At 40.8% G+C, this 8207-nt stretch overlaps 1 long non-coding RNA gene across 1 annotated transcript in view; it reads left to right on the forward strand.

Moving 5' to 3' along the window:
- The window catches only part of LOC148595498 (uncharacterized), a 69063-nt gene extending 61164 nt beyond the window's left edge, over positions 1 to 7899 (forward strand). The window contains exons 3-4 of the long non-coding RNA XR_015913133.1: positions 326 to 398; positions 7826 to 7899. This is a non-coding gene — a long non-coding RNA (uncharacterized LOC148595498). The remainder of the gene's footprint in view (positions 1 to 325; positions 399 to 7825) is intronic.
- Positions 7900 to 8207: the final 308 nt, after the last annotated feature.

The following is an 8207-nucleotide window of genomic DNA, read 5'->3' on the forward strand; positions in this document are numbered from 1 at the left end:
TTCTGTACGTTTGGAGAACTGTTGGTAGATAAAATACATGTATTGTGCTGTTTGAATTTTCCCTAGTTTTACCTTTAAAATGTACTATGTAATATTACTTTGTACTGTACAAAGATACACTGATTAACAAATGTGGTGTTTTCTGTAATTGGTATTGATATATTAACATTCGGTGGGACTGGTTAGCAAAATATTGTCAGCCCTGATACGCTGAGTTTCTCTGTGGTTTGGGGTGCGTACTGCTGAAGTCTATTGTGTTGTGCTGCTTAGATCTCAGTAGCAAGAAAATCGTGTAGTTAATTTTTTTTTTTTTTCATTTTTGCAGGTTGGAAATGAGAATTTACTGTTAAATCTTCATGACACTGAACAGAAGTGGGATGTGTGAAGCAGGAAGAAAAGTAAGTTCATGGACTGATGCATGTTTTTGAAGCCAGAAGGGACCATAGTGTAGCATAATTGTACCTAGGAACTGTGAAGCTTATGACTGTGCTGCCTTTGACTCTGCCTCAGTTTCTTCTATAAAGGGGAAATACTAGATTCCCTTGTCAAGTGTTCTGGCATCACGTTTGCTATAACTGCCTTGACCATTGGATTTTCTGATTTGACATCTCAGGCAGAGCTGAAATAGAGCATTTATTTGGAAAACATCCAGTTTCAATAAAAACACTTCGGTGAATTTGGAAATAAGCAATTCTTAAAAGAATGAAACTCTGTAAAAACAAAAGAGGCTTCATTTCTTATCTGATTTTGTTTATGTGTAGTTTCCAGTCATTGATTCATTTCTCTGCTAGATTAAAGATCAGATTCCTTCCCATGCTGTGCAAATAGCATCATCATACCTTCTCTTACTCTGTTAGCTCTATAGACATTTGAATTATTTTTTCTCCGTATTTTTCAGTATCCTTGTTGAACTGTAAAAGCCAGAACTGAATCGGTTTCCCTGTGCCAAGCAGAGGCGTAATGCAACTTCTTTGTTCCCTTATTTGATATTCTTCCTTTTTGAAACATTAGTATATTGCATAAGATTAGCCACGGCTGGGTGTTGTGATCTTTTCGGCACGCACGCAGGTTCAAGGAAGCTAACTAGTGAGTTGTGATGCACAAAGCTGTCACCTGGAGATCAGAGCTCACACTTTTCACTGGAGATCAGAGCAGATCAGCTTGCTTTTCAGTCTAATTGTGTTCCTGCTTATGTATAATGCAAGACCACAGCCTACCTCTGCTCCATTTGATGAAAGATAAAGGGCTGCGTCTACTAGACAGTTACAGATCCCCTCAGCACGAGGCATTATGCATATAACATAGCATACATCTATATACACAACACAATGTACATAGTGAATGTTGCTGTATAGTTTTAGAGTTAGTAGTAACACAGCAGATAACGTTTCTTGTTCATCTTCACTCATACACTTTCTTCACATGTTGGTCTCTTTACTCTTATAGTTCTTGTATATAATTGTAGATGAATCTTGGCAATCTGTCCTAATTTATTGCCTCACTGACCTTTAATAGCAGTATCTTTTTTGTTTGTTTGTCTTTTGTCTTTGAATTTTTTAAATGTACATAAGTAACCATAGATTTTAAACTAAACCTACAACTTGCAGAAGTTGCAAACGATTTCCCAGACATTAGGATAGCAGAAAACTCTATGGAATGTCTTGAGGTTTGCTAAGCTCCAAACTCTCCCATGTCTGCATGTCTCCAAAGGGAATGGAAAGGGAGGTGGAGGATGTCTTGCTAAATTCTTGATTTTTTTGTATCTGTGCAGATTGGAAAATATGCAAGAGGAGAATTTCTTCCAAGTTGCCAAACTTAAGACGGCAATGCTGGGAAACTGGTAGAATAGAATCAGATGCTGTTCTGACATGTGCTCTGGTGGCCTATTTGTTTTTATTAACCTTATTATGTATTTATTAGTTGTTTTCATTATTATTATTGGTGGTAGAGATGAAAGCTAAGTGGCTACAAGGGGGATGGAGTGAGCGCGTGTGAGAAGGGAGCACCAGGGAATGGCCGGAGGTGCGTGGCAGGGATCGGTGGGGAACGCTGAGGCCCAGGCAGGGGCTGGGGAGGGGAGAGCCCGAGCGAGCTGCCCTGACCCTGCTTGTGCAGGGGGCTGGGGATGATGCTCTACATCCCTGGAGATCCAACCTTAACCCCTCTGCGATGCCTCCCGTGGGGAAGCAGCAGCTGCTGCTCCAGCCTGGCCGTCCTGAGCAGGACTGGCTGGTGGGAGGGATTGTTTGGGAAGAGGATGAGCTGCAAACGGCTGGGCACGGAGCGCCTTCCCAGCTGGGATTAATTTAGAATCGCAAGTTTACAGCATTCCTTAAGCTTTTACGTGCCAGACAGTGAGGGAGTGAGGAGGGACAGGCGTGCAGTGCGATCCTTGCACATCTCTGCTCCTCACTTATGTGCTTGACTTTAAAAGGGGAAGTAGATAGATTTGGTAGCATGAAAAAATGAGAGAAGAAAGCAGGTAAAAGCTGCAGCTACTTAATATTTTTGCCCTGGAGAAAATGAATGTTGTCTTTCAGCCAGAATTCAAGTGTTGCAGTTAGATCACTGTAGATCTGGTCAAATCAAAGCTCCATCTAGCCCAGCAGTGCAGCCTCTGACAGAGCCCAGCAAGGGGCTCGTGGGAGGAATACGGGACAGGTTTGTGGCTGTTGGCTTTTATCTGCATGTAGCTGGTGATCCGCAGCTCAGGCCTTCAGCGGTGCTGCCGTTACTGAGAGGAGCTTCTCATGGTTTGATCTTCTGGCACCTACCACTTCCTACCACAAGGAGCTTCACAATTTGAGTTGAGTGCTGAATGAAAAATCTGCCATCTCCTGTTGGCAGGAGAAAAAAAAAGCTGTAAAATATATTAAAGCACAGAGCACACAGATGTTATTTTGTATCTTGTATTCTGTAAATGTTATGCTATATATTGCAGAGAGATTGTTCCTGGTCTGAACAACTTTTTTTTTTTTTTTTCCCTCCCTTCTTCCCCCCACCTCCCCCTCACATTTTGCTGCCTCCCAAAACTGAGGAGCTGTGAGCATGAAAAAAAAAAGCTGAAAACTTTGGAGGTAGTTTTGTAAGTTAAAGCATGCAGTTATTGTACAACATATTTCCTCAAGCTTTTATTCTTGTGGTTTGCTTTCTTTCTGGATCAACTAATTTAAAAAGTAACAACAGAGAATTGCTTTCCACAAGGCAATGTTTCTTAAAGGAGAAAACACATACATATATATTTTAATGGGGGAGTTACAGAGGGATCTCTCTGAGATGTGGTTTGGAAAACGAGTGTCCCCTTCGTCCGGCTGCAGGGCAGTAGCTCAGAGGCGCCAGTGCTGGAGAAATCTGCCCTGCTCCCAGCACTTCCCTACTGCTGGAATTTCAGTTCTTGCCTGGCATGCCTTGTTCTTCCTGTCTTGGCTTTGTGGAGAGATTGATGTTGCACACACTGAGCTTTACAGTAGATGTTTCGTTCTGTATATAAGTTCCTATTCCTTCATATTTTCCTCTGAGACTTGGTCATGCATGTATTAGGTTGTCATGCTGTTAGCTTCTACGTGTATCTAGCTGAACTAATTTAACCATTTAATTCATGAGAAAATAACTCTGTAAAGTGCTCTTGCTGCAAAGCAATTGCTTATACACATAGAAATGAATCTACTTCTTAGTGTTTTTTAAATATGGATGTGTGGTGTGTGCAAAGACTTGGCAAAAATGTACAATTCCAATCAGAGGAAAATAACTAGGAGATGCTTTTGGTAGCTTCAGGGTTTGTGGGTGCATTTGCTTGCAGTGTTACAGCATGTTACCCAGGTAAGCAAAACATGCTTCTATTCTTTTTGGAGGAGTCAGATTGAGATGCTTATGGTGGGTGAAAGTAGAAAGTCAGTGCTAATCTTGTGCTGAACAGAAATTTGTACATCGATACTGCTTTTTAGACTCACTTTAGTCATGCCCAGCTTTGCCAACAGGTTTCAAGCCTGCTGGTGTCAGTCAACCTCGAAGGATAGGCCTAAGCCTCAGTGATAGGGAACTAAGTGCAGAGTTTATGCAGAGCAGTGGTGGGGGCTGATGGACAGCGTGGGATGAACCATTCCCTGGAAATGGGCCGAGAAGGGTTTTCCTGCAGGATGGAGGGTGTTCAGGAGCAGAGGGCACAAGTCAGTAAAAGCGGCTTTGGCTGGGGAGGGGTTTTCTGACCAGAAGTGCTGTGCTAGGAGAGACAAGTGTTCTAAAGGATGATAACATGGGAATTTTTTTACATAATGCTTGTATCTTGTTTCAAGTATAATGCTGGCTACACTGTTCTGGTGACTGCTGGTCACTTATTTTCTTTTAGTATATGTATATCTCCAAGTTTTTTTCCCTAGGTTTCTGATTTCTGATTTTTGTTAATGTGAGAGTATAGATGTAAAAGGAAAAAAAAAATAAGAGGGCTTATTTTTGAAGGCTTACACAAAAATTACAGGTACCAAAAAGGTACATTCAAAACCAAGTTTCCAATTCTGTTTCTGAAAATAGGTGTTGCTGTGTAACTGAAAGCTTTGCATTCTGTCAGGAAAATGGTATTTTTTGTCTGTGTCAGTGGTAACTCGCTTTTGGTGTGGAGCACTGCACGTGCTGGACCTCTATTCCTGCAGGTCAGTGTATTTTAAATCCAGAATAATTGTTCCAGTTTCACAGATAATTTAGAATAGTCCTGGAGATGTAATCAAAGCGTGTGTGTGTGCGTGTGTGTGCTGTCTCCTGTCCTTCAGCAAATATTTTCACATTTTCAAACGTGGAAGAGCTTTGCATTTTCAAACTTTGTGTGTTTATTCTAAGTTTTTTTTGGCCTGTAAACTATTAAATACACATATCTATAAAGGAAAGGGAGGATACAGTCTGTCTCTAGGTTTTGGCTGTTATGAGTGTTTGCCACCTTGTTTCTTTCCTGCACTTGTGGGAAGCCAACCTGTGTGTGTGAATAAGTTACTATCAAATCTCTAGTAGAAAGGAATGTTGGCAAAAGAAATGTGGGAGGTTAAATCTAGACAAGAGTTACTGAAAGTCTGGATTTTTTTTAAATGGCTGAAGGATGGTGTCATACTTTGGTATATGCTGTTAATGCTTCAGCTCTGATAGATGTTCTGAATATCATTGTACTGAGGTAGAGACATATCAGCTTTTGGCTACACAGGAGTTGGAATGTTATTCCTCTTTCATATGAAAGTTAGCAAACAAAATCAGAGCTAAAATTACATGAATATGTGCACATAGAACAGAAAAAAAAGAAACTTCATGCCTTTTACACCTGGTTTAAAATCGCTGCTGAATAGAGATGAATTGTCAAACGTGGAAAAGCAGTCGAATTAGTCCAGACACCAGCATCAGTGTAGCGTCTGTAACTTTTTGTAGCTGCACTGATTAGTGCTAATCAAATTATTTCTTGTTAATTTTACAAGTGAAATACAAGAGGAAGCTAGAAAGAAGTTTCTTATTTGAGGCGGGAAGGTGAAGAGGAATCAGTTCTCATATTTTGTCACTTGTAATATGTGGCAAAAATGTGTTTATGCATAAAGACCACTTCTATTTTTTCATTTACTGTAAACATGTCTTAGAAAATTCAAATATATGTAGCTGTAAGTGTTAACAAGATGAGCTTTTGTTTTCTGTTGCTGTCAGTCTGTTGCAGTAACTTTAGAAACATGTTTTAGGATGTGTTCTTCAGAATATAGAAACCTGATTTCCATAGCACTTGAAGGCTCAGCAGTGTTGAGGCCACGGAAATCCTTGCATGCTCACTCGTGGTGCTCAGGAGTCTGGATGCCTTCGAGTGGTTTTGCCTTTCTGGAACGTTTTATTTGACTCAGTCTGTGATCCAGCACAGCCCCCAAGCCTCTTCTCTACTCTATTACTCTTTAGCCTGTTAATTTATTGGCTTTAGCCCTTCCATTCTCTCTTAGATTTACAGCATTTTGATTTTTGTCAGTGTTGAATTTCACTCGTCTGGCTTTAGGAACTGAGACTTGCCAAGCTCGCTTTGAACTTGGCCTGTCTCCTCCAAGCTGCCTGTGACTCCTCACAGAGTGGTGGCACTTCAGGTTGTATGAGTGGATTCCTATTTTGCCATGCAAGTCACTAATGAAGATACTGAATGAAATGGGTTACAAGAGAAGTTCTTGTTCTGTGGTGTGTGTGTGTGGGTTTTTTTTTTTTTTTTTTTTTTGGTACTTTGCAATACTTTTGTTTTTTTAATACTGAAATATTGTCTCTGCTGTCTGAAAGCAATTTTTCCAGTAGTTATCTTTGCCTATAGTGGTTATTTCTGATCTACAATTTCTAGGTCATGTCTGACAGTGTCAGAAGCACCTTCAAATTTAACTTAATCTTTTTTTTTCTAGTTGATTTTTATTGTATGTGAGTGCGGTTTATAGCCCGCTGCCCCCAAAACTATTTTGAAGAGTCCTGACAGACTGAAATATCCCTCAGGAAAATGCAGAGGAATTCTTGATAAATAATTTTAAGCTGACTTAAAGATTTTTCAGCCTGAGTCAGAACAGCGTTAAAGAGAAGAAGGTTCTTAGTTTGCTGTGAAATAAAAAGCCTGAGAAGTGAGTTGCCTACGTGAATGTTTTTAATACATCTAATCACTTCAGCAGAAGCACACCAGATTTCTCTGTATGTTGCGAGGGCACAATAAAACATGGATCTTGGGAATGGCTGCCTGACTCCCTGTGGTAACCGGCGCCCCTTAGCAAGGTACCACAGTGGGAAAACGCTACCAACACAAACCGAGGCGGTTTCATGTGCCGAGAGCTGACGGCATCGGGGCAGGATGCTATCCGTTAATCTCTGGTGTCTCTTTTCCCTAAATATTTGCTTTTTGACAAATACAATGTTTGTGAATTAGGGAGCTAGTGCTGAGCGCGTGTGTGTGTGTATATATATATATATATATATATGTATATGTGTAGATATATATATATATATATATATATATATTTAGAAAGAGTCGTGCCAAATTATGCCCCTTAAAAGCTGCAGAATGTAAAAATGGAAATGGCCCTCAAACAGCCCATTGAAAACCCTTTGCCCAAGAAGGTTCTGTGCCTCTTTAGCTTGTTTACTCCGGTGAGATAAACTGTACCATCAGAACACTCCAATCAGGATGTTAAAGAGCACCTGAAAACAGAGCACAAGAATGTGAACTCCGCCTGGTTTAGTAGACTTTTCAGTGCCTGTTTTCTGGTAATTCTCACTCAAAGAATGAACTCATGATGTAGCTGCAGTACTTTAAGCTATCATCTGGGGAAGTATTGTAAGTAGAAAAAAAGCAGAAAAGAAAAAAATCACCGAAGGACTGCAAATGTAGTTGCACAGTGATAGAGTTTTGTGTTACATGGCCTTAAGGACATGTGTGTGCACGCGCAAAAAAGCGCCAAAAAAAAAAGAGGAGGTGGTTGGGGAAAAAAAAAAAAAAACAAACACCTAAAGCAATGGAATTGTTAATTGTTATGGACGGTAGGGGATTAGTGCATTTTTTGAGTTACGGCTCGTTTTCTTTTCCACCTCCTCGGCCTTTGCGTGGCCGCCCACCACGGAGCCGCCGAGCGCCCTGCGGGGGCTGCCCGGCTGCTCCTGCCCCTTCTCCCGGGAACGCACGGTTGCCACAGCAGCCGCTCCCAGGATTTTGGCCGGCGCCTTAGGTGGGAAGCTGTCTCTTCAGGAATGCCCTTCTCCAGCTCCTTGTTAACTGCTAGGGCTTAAAGTTGGTTAACTGTGAACGGAAGTATGTTATCTGTGTCCTTGGTTTAGTTTTGTCTCCCTTTTTTTCCAGCTGCTTTTCTTTTCTTTGAAGAGAGGTTCCGTGTGCCCTCCTTCCAATGTCTGTGATGTTTGCAAGAGGAACCTTCTTTGTGTAAGTGGAGCACTTACAAGAATGTCAAGTTGACAATGTGAATTGGTTTGAATGCATTAATTATGAACATGTATTTGCAGAGAAGTCTGAGCAGTTTAAAAGGGAACCTTTTAGTACATAAAATCACTGCCTGATATCACTGTTGTCTTGAAGAGAATTTTTTTTCCCGTGATTCATAATTGAAGACAATGAGACATGCTCATGGGAAACCCCCATTTTTGGTTTTGGTCATTTGAAATTAATAGTATATTTCCATTTTAAGCTTAGACAGTGATAATAAAAGCAGTACTTGTCTCTGTCA

This window comes from Tinamus guttatus, unplaced genomic scaffold, assembly GCF_059628265.1.
Source record: "Tinamus guttatus ecotype Peru unplaced genomic scaffold, ASM5962826v1 Tinamus_guttatus_pri_ptg000089l, whole genome shotgun sequence".
In the NCBI taxonomy this organism is placed as follows: domain Eukaryota; kingdom Metazoa; phylum Chordata; class Aves; order Tinamiformes; family Tinamidae; genus Tinamus; species Tinamus guttatus.